The sequence below is a fragment of the Taudactylus pleione genome, unplaced genomic scaffold, assembly GCF_031769625.1.
Source record: "Taudactylus pleione unplaced genomic scaffold, aTauple2 ptg000111l, whole genome shotgun sequence".
NCBI lineage: Eukaryota > Metazoa > Chordata > Amphibia > Anura > Myobatrachidae > Taudactylus > Taudactylus pleione.
The window spans coordinates 2,369,702-2,386,135 of record NW_028284513.1 but is presented as its reverse complement, the minus strand read 5'-3'; positions in this window follow the sequence as shown (position 1 = coordinate 2,386,135).

Genomic DNA, 16,434 nt, shown 5'->3' with positions numbered 1-16,434 from the left:
AGCATCCTCGATTTCTATGTCAGCATGTTGACGTGTGCTGCTCATACCCACATTTGCAGAGGATGCACAAGTTGTGGAAGGAAGCTCTTCTTCGAGTAGAGTTTTGGAAAGGTCAGGTGCACACATTGCACCTGCTGACACACTAAGACTCTCCTCAAGGATTTATGACATTTCTGATCGCACAGTTGGCTCCTGTGCCTTAACGATTTTCATTTTTTTAAAACATCTACAGGGAGAAGGGCTTATGTCATCATAAGATGCAGAACCACCAGTCATAAATAAAAGCCAAGGCCTTTCCTTGCCACTTTGTGTGGTGAAAGGCATATTGCCTTTTTTTTGTCTTTCTACAGCTTTCTTTACCAATGTAAAAGATTGCTTCTTTGATTTTAGATGCCCTGGCAAGCCCTGTATGCCCTTGGGCATCAGCTTTAGTAGATGTCATAGACGGACTAGTATCATCATGACTAGTGGCACTGGCAGCAGCTCCAGCCCTAGTATGTGGGTCCTGCTCTCCTCTCAACTGATACTTCTCCATATCAACAAACACGAATGCAGTAGGGTATAGCACACATGTCAATTTGTACCAATTTTAAATATTTCACTGCAGTATCAATAACCTACAGTGTCACAATATTTTTTATGAATAAGAAAAGAATAAAATGGATAGGGGAAGAGCCCCTATATTGCACACCCTAAGCACAATGTGACATAAGGGCTGGCTTTCTGTTGTTGTGTCTATTCTGTTGGCTGGCTGTCGTTCATAGGGGCTGGCTGGCTGTCGTTGTCCTGTCCATAGGGGCTGGCTGGCTGTAGTGCTGTGTTGTCCAGGGGGTCCTCTCCTTCAGGGGTGCTCTTTACCCACCCCCAGTGTGAAAAAAAAAAAAAAAAATAGTATTAGCCACACTTGTCATCAGTGCAGGGGTGCTGTGCTGCTGTCTGTTAAGGGGCTGCTGCCTCTTTTTATGGGTTCACCCCAGTGTTAAAAAAAATAAAAAATAAAAAAAAAATTTGTGTGGTGCGTTAGCCACACCTGTCATTGGCGTAGGTGCGTAGGGGGGGTTGTACTGCTGTCTGTCAAGGGCTGCTGCCCAAAAAAGAAATAAACAATGTTTTTGTGTGCATGGTAGCCTCACCTGGCTGTCACTGTCATCGGCGTAGTTGTGCAAGGGTGCTGTGCTGCTGTCTGTCAAGGGCTTCTGGCCCAAAAATAAACATTTTTGTGTGTGTGTGTTAGCCGCACCTGGCTGTCACTATCATCGTCGTAGCTGCACTGGAGTGCTGTGCTGCTGTCTGTCAAGGGCTGCTGTCCCCCCCAATTTTTTTTTTGTGTGTGGTTGTGTGCGTAGTGAGTATGGAGGTGTAGGACAGACATGACCGGAGAGCAAGATCCACATACTAGTCTTGTAGCTTCCAGCAGCAGTCATGATGACAATTTTTTGTGTGTACGTGTGGCTGTTAGCCACACCACCAGTGAGAAATAAAAACAAATATTTGTGTGTGTATAATTGCGTCTTAGCCACACTACCAGTGAGAAAAGAAAAACAATTTTTTGCGTGTGTGGTTGGTTAGCCACGTTATAATTGCTTGGTGACACTGCTGTTAGACCGCAGTGAGTATGGAGGACAGTCACATGACAGGAGAGCAGGATCCACATACCAGTCCTGTAGCTGCCGGCAGCAGTCATGATGACTATGCAAGGCCGTCAACGTCATCTATGAAGGCCGATGTACCAGGGCTTAAGTCAGGCCAAAAAGTCAGGCTAAAAAAATCAACTTTTACCCTGTTAAAGCAAAAAAAATGTAAAGCTAAGTCAGCTTTAGAGAAACAAAAAATTGGCAATATGCCATTCACTACATGAAGTGGCAAGGAATGGATAAGGCCTTGGCCTTTATTATTTATGGCTGGTTGTTCTAGTGATGATTTTAGCCCCTCTGCTTGTCGGAGAGGTACAAAAAAAAAAATCAAAATTGTTAAGCCGAGTAAGACACCGGGAACCAACTGTGTGCTCTGAATAATCACAAATCCCAGAGGAGAGTCCAAGTGTGTCCGCTGTTGCCATGTGTGAGCCCGACCTTTCTAGGAATACAGTACTTGAAGAGGATCCTCCTTCCACCATTTGTGTGCCTTCTTCTGACGTAGAAATCGAGGATGCTTCTATGGAATTTCATGAGGAGGATGAGAAGGATATTTATATAGTTGGTGATAACAACAAGGATGATGAGGATTTTGATGATGATGCGGATGTTGATGGCGAGGATGTTTGTGTAAAAACTGTAAATCAGGCAACAGTTGTTGCCCATGGTGGGAAAAATCCCATTGTTGGCATGCCTGGGCAAAGGACCAAAAAATCAACTTCCATTGTGTGGAATTATTTCTACCCAAATCCGCACAACCTTTGCCAAGCCATTTGTAACCATTGCCATGTAACAGTGAGTAGAGGTAAGGACCTTAACCATCTTGGAACCTCCTCGCTATCATGTCACTTGCAGCTCATTCATCAAATTGGAAATGGTATTTCAAATTCTAAAACTTTGGGGACAACAAAACGAACAATAATCAGTCCAGTGTCACCTAGCTGCAACCTTCTATCTGGATCCAAGTGCCTACAATCTCCACCACCAACAACTGCATCATCATCAACATATGCATTCGAAGTAATTAAAAAAAAACAATTGACTATTAAACAGTCCTTTGATAGAGGAAGTAAGTATAACAGCTGTCACCCGGTTTCACAGAGGATCACTGACGCCATGACGGCTGTGCTAGTATTAGATGGTGAAATAATAAAAAAAGAGGATGATAGTGTGGAGGAAGTGCAAAAAGAACATGAAGGGGAAATTTGTGTCCTGTCTGATGCTAATGTGGATGTTGATGATGAGGATGTAGTTTGCGTAAATCAGCCACCAGTGGCAGCAGTTCTTGCTAATGATAAAAAGAAAGCCAGAAAAGACATGTTTGGGTGTGGAATTATTTTAATCTGAATTCTGACAAGAGTTGTGAAGGCATCTGTTCCATTTGTAAAGCCAAAGTTAGCAGAGGAAGGGACGTTAACCATCTAGGAACCTCCTCCCTGTTACGTCATTTGCAGTGAGTTCATGCAATTTGTTTAACAAAATTATAATAACTTCTACATTAATAACAAGCAGTCCAGTATCAGCTACTAGCACATATGACCAGCAGAAGCAATCTCCACCACTAATTGAAGGTAGTTCTTCCAAAAAATGTTTTGTGGGGCCCAAACAAACCAAGGAGTTCAGCCACGAATGTGTCAGTCCTAGTCGCTAAAGTGCTTGGTTTGTTAATCTGTGCATGTCCTTTTTAATATCCCACATAAGAGTGGGTGGGAGGGTCAATTCCATCTTGCACCTCTTTCCTTTACATTTGGCACAATTTGGGGCATTGCCGACTGACATTATTATAGTTTATTAAACTGCCATCTTGTCTGCAGTGTTTCATAGATGTCCTATATTTTTTTAAACTGCCATGCGTTTGTGCCGCTGCTCTGCTGCTTACTTTAGCCAGCCAGCTCGTTGTAGCCTTTGGCCTATATTGGTGAAAAATAGTGAAATCAATATTGTGAGCTGTGAGATGGTTAAAAATGCCTAGAAATGCCTGAAAATGATTGTTATTAAGGTTAATAATACTATAGGAACAAAAATAGGCCCAAATTATGTGGTTTTAGCTGTTTATATCAGTTTTTTGAAAAAAAAAAAAAGATCCGAAACCAAAACCAAAAAACAAAACACCAAGGAAAAAGATCCAAAACCAGATCCAGATCCAAAACCAGGGGAGATCCATATCCAAACCAAAACACAGGGGTTGGCGCACATCTCTACTAATAATATCGTAATTATGGCCATTATTATGCAAAGAACCTCTATGATGCAATATAGCAGTACTATTATTAGGTTTAGCATACTTAGAGTGTGCAAGAAAATAATAACACACTGATTTTTTAAAACACTGAGCTACCACTTGCAGAGTCACAAGATTTTTTATGAGTACAACACTGCGCTACCACTTACAGAGTTACAATATTTTTTATGAATAAGAAATGAATAACACACTGCACTACCACTTACAGTGTCACAATACGTGGATGATAAATGTCGGCGTTTTTTTTGTGCAATGCTAATTTTATTTGACTTTTATTTTTTTTACACTGGGGAAGAGCACCCCTGGACGAGGCAGCAGCTCCTTAATGAACAACACAGCACCCCTTTCTGGACAACAAAGCACCCCTGTGGAGTGTGGACGGACCACCTGCAGAGTCACAAATACGTAAATGATAAACTGCGGTGTGGCCGGCAGTGTCACCAAACAATATTTTTTTTCACACTGGGAAAGAGCACCCCTGGATGAGGCAGAAGCCCCGTGATGAACAACACAGCACCCCTTTACTGACAGCAAAACACCCATGCGGAGTGCGGATGGACCACCTGCAGAGTCACAAATATGTGGATGATAAACTGCGGTTTGGCCGGCAGTGTCACCGAACAATAATTTGTTTTACACTGGGGAAGAGCACCCCTGGATGAGGCAGAAGCCCCTTTGTGAACAACACAGCACCTCTTTATGAACAACAAAGCACCCCTGCAGAGTGCGGATGGACCACCTGCAGAGTCACAAATACATGGATGACAAACTGCGGGCTGGCTGGCAATGTCACCGAACAATATTTTTTTTTACACTGGGGAAGAGCACCCCTGGATGAGACAGCAGCCCCTTGATGAACAACACAGCACCCCTTTATGGACAACAAAGCACCCCTGTGGAGTGTGGACGGACCACCTGCAGAGTCACAAATATGTGGATGATAAACTGTGGTCTGGCCGGCAGTGTAAATGAACAATAATAACATAGCTAATACACACAAAAAAATAAAAAAAAAGTCTTTTGTTTTTTTTGAGGAATGATAATTAATTTTAACTTTCATTTTTTTTACACTGGGGAAGAGCACCCCTGAATTGACAAAGCACCCCTTAATGAACTGCAGCCCTAGCCCCTTGATTGACAGGACAAAAGTGACACAGGAGCACACCCCACTTTATGTACTGTAGCCCCAACCCGACAACACTTCACCCTTGAACAACAGAAAAGAACCGAGCACGTCTGTTTTGTACACTCTCCACAGTCAAGTGAAAATGGTGCAGATCACCGGGACCTTTATAGAATCCAAAACCCGCGAGAATTCGACAGCGGGATGATGATGTGTAACCCCCCAGGAATAATCTCAAAACTGAAAAGGGGATAACACAGCCTTTTTTACTCTCTCAGGAATACCAAGGGTTAATGTGGCTTCCAGGCAATACAATGTTGCCAGTTGCCTTGCATGTTGCCTGCAGCTGATTGGGTGCCCTAAGGGCGGGAAGCCCAGATTTAGAATGTTACCCTGGATCTGCAGGGATATATACAGCTGCTGCATAGGCTGGGTGGTGTGTAGATCCAGCATGGAGTGTATTAGTAGTGCTGGGAAGGAGAGTTTGTTTGAAGCATTGGCTAGTGTGTACAGCCACGGCAGCAGCTCAGCGTGAAGCCTGTACTTTCCGCATCAGCAGTAAGTGACGTGTACACAGCCGAACCGAGGACTTGGGAGACAGAGTGTCAGCTGCTTACACCCGGAACAACAGCACAGCAGCACTATCCCTGCGGCGGGAGACCTGCTGAAGTGGCCGAAGCAGCCCTGAGACCTTCTGAGTAGCAGTGGTCCAGGCAACTGCTGGGAAGACCGGCATCCGCCCATCCCGTGAAGCTGCAAACAGGAGCCATACAGCGACTGTCTGTGGACTCAGGTTAGACAATCACCCCTCTGCTTGTGATCACCCCTGTTGCCAAGGCAGGGACACCCCCCATAGTTGTAAAACACTGGGCTGGGAGAAGCAGCAGTGACCTTACATTACAGCCTGATAATTACCAAGCAACCTTACACAGGATTAAATGCTAATATTCCATTACTGCAGTAGTGACTCTGATTAAATATTACAGCAAGGTGTCAGTGTTATTTTTCTGCCATGCCTCTGAGTTTTTTTATGGGGTCCCCACAACCTAATCTATGTCACTAGGATGCCCGATGTTTTTTTGCAACCCCTATGTATTGCCTTCGCTTGATTCTTTCCTTACCTATATGCTGGTTTCTCTGAAGAAATTGAGCCTCCCTAGGCAGACAGTGAGTGGCTCTCTGTCTATGGGACTTCTGTGCAGGGACTTGGTGGAGGTGGAACTAGTTCCACCTACCGTTAGAGGTGACGGAGTTCCACCCCGTTCCTGCCCACTTTAACCCCTGAATATATATATATATATATATATATATATATTGGAATCCATAGTGTTCTGGAAAGTGCCATTCACTTTCATTATAAACACTTATTAATGGATCCTCAACTTTCCTTGTATTTGTATGATCAGTGAAGATTCAAGAGACATTTTATTACTACTGGACTCAATTTATGGGAACATTCAGCTTCTTGATAAACGTTTCTTTGAGATATGCAAAGTTAGTTATAAATGCAGTTTTACTACAAGGTATACTGTTATCATTTAATGTGTCGTGATGTTTGTAGGAAATATTTAACTGAGGTTATTTGCTTCACATATTAAGTATTGTTGAGCTCTTTTATGTACATCTAATGTGTGAAGAAAGTAATTGCTACTGTGACTTACTGTGCCTTATTCTTGAATGAGAAGATATTTGTTTACCCCTGAATCTTATTTGTACTACTGATCTTTGATGCAAAGCTGTATGTATATTTCTTATTCCGAAACTAACAGTGTAACTGAATAATGTTGAAATCTGCATAGTAACAAAATAGAGTATACAGTTGCTGATTCTTACAAACATCTTCAAATGAACCAGCTTTCAATGAAGGCATCTGTTAAAGATACCTTTTGTGTAGTCCCATCTTCCTTACCTCTCTGAATCACACCTTATGGAGCATACACACGGTTAGATTTTTTTTTGAACGATATCGTTCGAACGATTTGAACGATTTTTTAAAAAAACGGTTTTGAACGATGTGAACGATATTTGAAACTACTCAACGATTTGAACGATTTTTATTAACGATGGACGATTTAAACGATATTGGACAAATCTGACAGAAAAAAAGGGTGGAAATTCAAATGAGAAAGATTGGTCCAAAGTTAATGATTGACAGGGAAATGCTGGGTGTGACTAGCATGAGGGAATAAAAAGTTGGGGGCCATTTTAAAGCTTTGCATTTCTTGCTCTGTGGCTAGTTTGGTTCGGTTTATACCAGCTAAACGTCGTTGCATTGCTAATTTGCTCCACTTTGTTTTTGGCTTGCCTTTTACAAAGTGTGTTTATTGTGCTATAGTGATATGGATCCCATTAGTCAGCGAATGATGGTGGCCTACGCAGGAGTTGCAATTTTGTCTGAGAGGGAGAGTGCCGAGAGGAGGAGGAGGCCTCGCTCTTGCTGGACAAAGGAGTGGCTTTTGTGGAGGGATACCATGTCCCATATGCCTTTGCTCATGGGAATCCGTCAGAATAATCTGGATGACTACCGGAATTTCTTGCGGATGGATGATGTCATCTTTTAGGAGTTGCTGCAGCTTGTAACTCCTGTTATTCAGCGACAGGATACGAATATGAGGAGGGCCATATCGGCTGAGGAGAGGCTGGTGGTTACCTTACGATATTTGGCTACCGGAAGATCCTTGGCTGACCTGAAATTTGGTTCCCTCATTTCACCTCAGGCTTTGGGCGTCGTGCAAGGCCATATACCAAGCCCTCCAGCCCCAGTACTTAAAGGTATTTTAAATTTTTATTTGCATGTAATGACATACTGTTTTTTATTTTTTTTAAACCAACTGACTGGGCTAATAAATTTGTAGGGAAAAGGTCAGAATCGGCTCAAAAATATCAAAGCACTTTGAATTTGGGGGCCAAAAAAAATGTAGGGGAACAAAGTAAAAAAATAGCGAACTAGACTCTGGGGGGGAACCGGGTGACAGCTGTTATACTTACTTCCTCTATCAAAGGACTGTTTAATAGTCAATTGTTTTTTTAAATTACTTCGAATGCGTATGTTGATGATGATGCTGGTGTTGGTGGTGGAGATTGTAGGCACTTGGATCCAGATAGAAGGTTGCAGCTAGGTAACACTGGACTGATTATTGTTCGTATTGTTGTCCCCAAAGTTTTAGAATTTGAAATACCCTTTCCAATTTGATGAATGAGCTGCAAGTGACATAATAGGGAGGAGGTTCCAAGAGGTGAGTTGCTGGGGGAGGGCATAATGTGTAAGGGGCACTACTATTGTGTGGAATGAAGTGCTATGTGGGGTCCTATTACTATGTTGCATAATCTGTAAAAGGGTATAATGTGGAATAATGTGTAAGGGGCATTACTGTGTAGTGTAAGGGGCATTACTGTGTGGCATACTGTATAAGTTGCACTAGTACTGTGTGGCATAATGGGTATAAGGGGTACTACTGCATGGCATAACTAAAATGGGCTCAGTGTGGCATAACCTGAATGGGGTCTGTGTGGCATAACATGAATGGGCTCTTTGTGGGGGTAAATATATGTGTTTTTTAACCTTTAGGGGGGGGCTTTTAAGATCTTGCTATGTGGCCCTTAAAGACTGAGGTTAAAAGGATACTTTTGTAGACTTCTCACAGGTTTTTGGCAGACTGCCAATTTCAATATCTATAGTAGAGGCTATATAAACTTGCGCAATAAACAGAATATTTGCAGTTTATAAACTCATACAACAAGTGAAACAACAATGACTTGTAAAGAACCATGGATACAATAAAAGGATGAGTATATACCAGCAGTCTATTCTGAAGAGTGTTTATTCATTAATGGAGGTATATCACCTTTAAATCTGTATTACCCAATTAGAGATCCCTGGCTTGTACCAAATGAGGCTGGTGGTGTGAGCAAGCAATGGTAAGGAGACCCAAATCCAGGTTCAAGGCAGGTTTGGCTTCACAACACACAGCTTTTCCCTGGTTTGTCGAGTCCAAAGAAGAAGGGGGTTCAATCATTCTGCTATGGTGTCCACACAATGTATTTCAAATTCCAATAGAACCTTTTTCAAGTGTGGTCCATTTTTACAGATCGTGTGACAGTGTGTGGCTCTGACGAAGTTCAAATCTAGGCAAAAACCTAATACTGGTCAAACTACACCACCATGCCAAATTTGGTCCAAAACTCTGACCGTGCAAAAATGACAAACAGACGGACAGACATAAATTTTTTCTCGCTTATTTTATATATATATATATATATATATATATATAGAAAGGTAATAAAAGAAGCACCTACTAGTGTCTAGAAAAATTAAATCACAAGTGAAACCAAAGAGGATGATTTATAAACAACTTATCTGGTGGGGGGTTCTTCGGTCGTATGACCATGGAAAACGATATGTGGAAAAAAACAAAAAGGAAACCAACATAGTGTGTACTGTACTGCACTGTATATTATTCTATAGAGCAAGCTCTAATAGACCTTTTTTCCTATAGGGAACATTCTTTTACCCAAATATTGGCAGAGGTCATAATAGATTTTTTCAAAACAGACTTTTTTAATGAAAACACAGTGACATCAAATGGTAAAAAGACACACATACAAAAAACATAAATATTATCAGCTTATCTGTCCATTGTACCTGGACTCCCCCTTGAATGGACAGATAAGCTGATAATATTTATGTTTTTTGTACGTTGGCTTTTTACCATTTGATGTCACTGTGTTTTCAGAACCCTGTGTTCTGTTTAGCAATTGATGGAACAGGGAGACACTCGGTCTCCGGAGGTGTGAATCTCCGCACCTAGTCACTTGGCACATTTATTGACCCAGGCCTGTTTCCCAAACTTCAAATAGAGCTGAATGTGTAATTAAAGAACCCCTGCTCAGGTGGCCATGAAACCCCAAACTTCAGCCAGCTAAACAATCCACTCTGAGCTAAAAAGGGTTAAAGTCATCCCCAAGGAGAGGGTGAGGGGGGTGCCTGGAAAAAGCAGGCATAAATATGTGAGTCAATCCTGGCCCAGTGTTCATCCTGCATGAGGCTATCAAAGGATACAGATGATCCAGAGTTCATCATTGGGAAGGCCTCGTTCCAGAACCATTTAATACGCCATAAACTGAATGGTTTGTTTCCCCCTTTTATTATTTTATTTTATGGAAAATGTGAGTTACTGTTTGATTTTTTTTAACATTATTATATTCTTTGCAACCTTTTGTACATAAGCTATGAAGACATTCTTGAATTAAATATTAATTCTAGTTCTGGATCTGTGTTTTTATATGGCCAATGTTACCTATTTTTCTAAGTATTGATAATTCTGTATGCAGGTAAGAGCAGAAGCCCACCTTATGTTTTTAGCATTATATTCTTCTTCTGCTGGTGGCAGTTGCCAGGTTTAGTTAACCACATGTGCTGAGGTAACCTGTAAAAGTCACAGGCGGCGATTCTCAGATTGGCGTATCTGGAGGGTCGGCCCGCAGGACTATGACAATTGGTAAACACAGCAGTGCGATGATCATTTTTTTTATTTAGAAAATCTTAAGTGAAGGAGGAAGTACTCCGAGAGAGAGGAACCCAATTTCCCCAGATACCAGAGCTCACAGCTTATATTAGTAAAATGTCACACTGTTTCCCCACCCCTGTTCTCTTATTTTTATTTTGGCGAATGATAACCACAAACTACAGGAAGCTCAAGAAGGAAGAGTTTGAGGCGTGGTGCATCCAGAAGGGTTTGATCAGTGAGGACCAAACTAGGGAACAGATTATCAAAGCCCTAATGGATGCGGACCAGCAGCAAGGTGCTGGAGGGAATCAATCAGATTCCAGGTCTGTTGTTGAGGAGCAGATGGCACTGGACATTGAGGGGGCACACTTGTCGTAGATCAGACTCCTCTAATACTTCCAGTGGGGACTCTGCCTTGGATCTGTATCTGCAGTCGGTTTTAAAGTATGTGAAAGAGCCAGACTCAGCTATGGTGCTGCAGCATATGGAGCAGTTCAATGCCATGGAGACCACAGAGGCTGCAGAGCATAAGGCAGCCTTGGACCTGGAAGCGGCTGCCATTGCAAAAGAGAGGCTGCTCACTTTGCCGCTATGGACCGAGAGGAAAAGGAAGCTGATCACAGGCTCCAGTTGGAGTTAGCTAAACTTGCCCACCAGCCTGTGGCCGGTGACGCGAATACCCATCGACCGCGTCGAGATGAATATCCAGTGATGGAAAAGGATGGTTAACTGGACACCTTTTTCAGGACTTTTGAAAAAACTTGCCATCAATTTCAATTGGACTCTAATCTGTGGGACAGTTATTTAACCCCTGCCCTAAGAGGGAGAGCACTGGATGCATTTGGCGACCTTCCGTGGGAGATGGACGGCGATTATGCTGAAATCAAAAAGGCATTGTTGGCATTATTTAACATTACCCCAGAAGCTTATAGACAGAAGTTCAGAGGTCTAACATGCATTGCCTCTGATACTTATGCAGGACTGTCCGCACAGCTAACAACCTGCCTGAATGGACTCGTGGAAAGGTTTAATAGTACCCTGCTCCATACATTTGTGGAGTCCCAGGGAAGAGACTGGGATGCACCTATTCTTTGCATACGGCGAGATACCACAGGAACTCACCGGCTTCTCACCCTTCGAACTCTTGTATGGATGCAAGGTGCTCGGTCCCTTGGATTTGATCCGAGAGGACTGGGAAGGGAAACTAGCCACCCCCGAGACATCTGTCATGCATTACAAGACGGGGCGGCTGTCGATGGTCAGTGACAGCTTGCCCGTTTTGTAGGCGGGGAGGTTGGGTGGTTAGGCAAATGCAGGCGTTCCCTTAGGAACACCTGGCATTTGTGGGCGGCCCTACTGACATCACCAGTGATGTCAGTAGTGGACTTCCTGCTTTATTAGAGCAGGAAGTCCACTCGAGCTTGCGGGAGCCAAGACCCTACAACAGGGTCTTGTTGCAACCCCGATGGTCGCGATAATCGCGATCATCTCCAGGCCACTCACACAAGCTGGAGGAAGAAAAAAAAAACATGCAAGTGGGCTGGAGGAAGAAAAAAAAACATGCCCATCAGACCTGCGAACTGCCTCCGGCAGTGAGTGGGTCTGAATCAGGCCCATAGAGTCTGTCATGTGAATATGCTCACGGCCTACCAGAATAGGGACACATGCATGCTAGCAATTTCAGCCTCCCGGTAGAACAGGAACTGGACCCAATGCTGGACCTCACTACAGTGGTCACGTAACGTGGTACCCTGGCAGATGCCCAATATTGGGAGGAGTTAACAGAGGTGCAGCGAAGTCAGCTATATGACACACTGCACCCCTACCAGACCTACTTCACAGGAAGGCCAGGGAGAATGCACCTAGTAACACATCAAATAGACACAGGCAACCCCCTTGGACAGCCAGCATACCAAAGTGCCTTGGAGGTGTTACAGGCAATGAGGCGGGAGGTGGATGAGATGCTGAGCTTAGGGGTAATACAGAATTCCTGCAGTTCATGGGCTGCGCCCGTAGTGCTGATCCCAAAGAAGTGTGGGGGAACTCGGTTCCGCGTGGACTACTGGAGGTTAAACAAGGCCATGGTATTTGATGCATATCCCCATGCCCAGAATGGATGACATGTTAAGTCAGCTGGCCTTGGCACGATATGTCACCATCATGGATCTCAGTCGAGGGTACTGGAAGATCCCTTTGTCACCCGAGGCACGTGAGCGGTCTGCCTTTATCACCCCATTTGGGCTGTATGAATTCTTAGTCATACACTTTGGGATGAAAAATGCTCCAGCCTCGTTCCAGCACTTGGTTTATGACCTGCTAGAGGGCCACGCGGTTGCGTACCTGGATGACATTGCGGTGTTCAGTCAGACCTGGGAGGAACATTTAATTCATTTGGAAGATGTGTTAAAACAGATCACTGGGGCCGGCCTTACCATTAAACCAGGGAAGTGCCAGCTGGGCATGCGAGAGGTACAGTGCCTGGGGCACAGAGTAGGGGGCAGTAACCTCCGTCTAGAGCAGGGGTGGGGAACCTTTTTTCATTTTGATATATATATATCATTATTTGCAGGCCTGGTGCAGGCCACACCCCTTCTATGTGATGTTACATGGGGAGGGGCCATGATCGCCGGTGATCACAGCAATGCAATGCCTGCGGATGCTCCTTGGAGCTTTAAGGGCAGCGGTGTGACTGTCTGAAGCATCCTAAGAATGCTCCAGGCAGCACCACTGCATAGATTCTGGCTGGATGGTGCCATTCTAGGCACCCTACTACCCAGGTGAGGCTGGCAGAAAAAAGCTCAGAGGGCCAGACCAAATTAATCTGCGGGCCTTATACGGCCCCCAGGCCTGAGGTTCCCCATCCCTGGTCTAGAGCCAGGGAAGATGAAAGTTATTGCTACATGGCCTACCTCTAAAATCAAGAAACAGGCCATGTCTTTTTTGGGGACTGCAGGGTACTATCGCAAGTTTGTACCCCAGTACAACACAGTACAGTACAGCGAGGTGTCTGACAGATATCACAAAAAAGCTTCCAAAATTGGTACACTGGATTGAGGCTTGTGAACAGGCCTTCTGCATATTTAAAACAGACCTGCCTGAAGCTACAGGCACCTGACTTCTGATGCAGGATCATAGTGCAAATGGATGCATCTAACTTTGGGCTGGGGGCCATGCTCAGTCAGGTTGATGACCAAGGTGGGGAACACTCCATTATGTTTTTAATCCAGAATCTGCTTCCTTGCAACCTTTGAAAAGGAGTGTCTCGCAATAGTTTTGGCCCCCCAGAAACTGCAGTTCTATCTGTACGGACAAGATTTCACCTTAATAAAGGACCATAATCCATTAAGCTGGTTACACTGCATCTCTGGTGACAACAGAAAGTTGCTCCGGTGGAGTTTGTTACTGCAGCAGTACAACTTCGCCATTCAGCACCGAAGGGGGTCCCAACATGGCAACTGCGAAGGTCTGTCTAGACAGGGAGATGACAGCAGCCCATCCAGACAGGGTAACGACAGCTGTCACAGTACAACATGGGAGACCATGGCATGAAGTGTCACTACTCCCATGCTGATCTTAAAGGGGAAGGTGTAGCAGAAAAGCTCATTTCACATCAGAATGGGCATAACTGCAAATTATATTATATTGGTAATAACATGTATTTTTCCCTCTTGTACAGTTGTATGTAAGAATCCTTTGTAATGGTCTGTGTACTCTAATCAGCATGATGTTTGGTGTGGAAAGGTGACCAGACCCCTCTTGACTAACCCCCTTTGAAGCTGGGCAAGAGAGGTTGTAAGAAGGTCTGTCTTCCTGAATTAGACATAAATATGTCCCACTGTATATGGCATAGAAGAAATAATTCTGTGGAATAATATGTCAGCTGGTCTGGCTCTTCTTAAAACAGTCATTAAGAGCCCTGTGTTCTGTTTGGGAACAGTGATCAAAAGAGTCACCTGGCACATTTATTGACCCAGGCCTGTTTCCCAAACATCAAATAGAGCTGAATGTGTAATTAAAGAACCCCTGCTCAGATGGCCAGAAAACCACGAACTTCAGCCAGCTAAACAATCCACTCTGAGCTGAAAACGGTTAAAATCATCCCCAAGGACAGGTTGAGGGGGTGCCTGAAAAAGCAGGCATAAATATGTGAGTCAATCCTGGCCCAATGTTCATCCTGTATGAGGCTATTGAAGGATACAGATGATCCAGAGTTCTTCATTGGGAAGGCCTTGTCCCAGAACCATTTAATCCGCCGTGACCTGAATGGTTTGTTTCCCCCTTTTATCATTTTCTTTTCTTTTCTGGAAAGTGTGAGTAATTGTGTAATTTTTTTACCTATTGTACATAAGCTTTGAAGACATTCATTAATTAAATATAAATTCGAGTTCTGGATCTGTATTTTTATGACCCAAGGCCTCATATGGCTCATATTACCTATTTTTCTAAGTATTGATAATTGTGTATGCAGGTAAGAGCATAAGCTTACCTTATGCTTTAGCATTATATTCTTCTGCTGGTGGCAATTACCAGGTTTAGTTAACCACACCTGCTGAGGTAACCTGTAAAAGTCACAGGCGGCGATTCTCAGATTGGCATATCTGGAGGGTCGTCCCACAGGACCGTGACACCTCCGGCACCCCTGCTCTACCGACATTACTGTACTGCAATTACCGCTGATAACACTTCACTGAAGACACAGCTGTCACCCCGGCACTGAGGACACCGCCGGCACTGCAGTTACAGAAAGTGCACTATTGGTGTATCCAACCCTCACTGTATCTGACCTACACTGTAACCTACACTGTATCTGACCCATACTGTGTCCAACCTGCACTGTATCCAAACCACACTGTATCCCGCACTGTATTTGACCTGCACTGTATCCAACCCACACTGTATCCGACCAACACTGTATCCAACCCACACTGTATCTGACCTGCGCTGTATCCAACCCACATTGTATCCGACCTGCACTATAAACTGCACTGTATCCAACCCACATTGTATCTCGCACTCTAACCGACTCGCACTGTATGCAACCCACACTGTATACCGCATTGTATCCGACCTGCACTGTATCCAACCCCCACTATATCCCTCACTGTATCCAACCTACACTGTATCCAAACCACACTATGGACCTCATTCAGAGTCGGTCGCCAGCGCTGAGCGCTTGCAACCGGCTCAATGTTTTGGTCCTGTGCACGTGCAGTGGCCGCACTGCACGTGCGCAAGCCCCGGAGCGAGAGAGAAACTCTCTCGCTCCGGACCTCACTACAAAAGGGCCGGCTATCGATGTTGATCGACAGCTTGGCCCGTTTTGGAGGCGGGGCGGGGGGGGTGGTTTCACAAACTGAGGCATTCCTGATGGAATGCTTGCTGTTTTGTGGGCGGCTGCACAGACATCAGCATTGATGTCAGTGGTGAGTTTCCTGCTCGATTGTGGTTGCCGAGACCCAACCTTAGGGTCTCGTCGCAATGGTCTTGACCATCGCGACCATCAACCTGGTCGGTCACTAAGCTGTGGGTGGTAACCCACAGCTTAGCTAGCAACCAGGAGGCCGCACAAAAAAAAAGAAGCGCCCGCCCTCATTCAGAGAGAGCGATCGCTTCTTGCGACCGCCTCTGAATGAGGGCCTATATCCCATACTGTATCCAACCACACTGAATAGAACCTGCACTGTATCCCAAAGGCTGATTTATCGGGGCTTTACATGAGTGTCAGTTATCAGTGGCCCAGCACCCCAGGATGGAAATACAGATTGGGCACTGAGAATAGGCATTTGCTGAGGGCATGTGTTCTTGTGTAGGGGGCATTCATGTCTGCTGTTGCTATTTTACATATGGTTTAGGGTTTTTTTCTTTGTTACTTGTTAACAGTGGCGTAACTACTGCCCCCGCAGCCCCCGCGGTGGCTTGGAGGCGCTG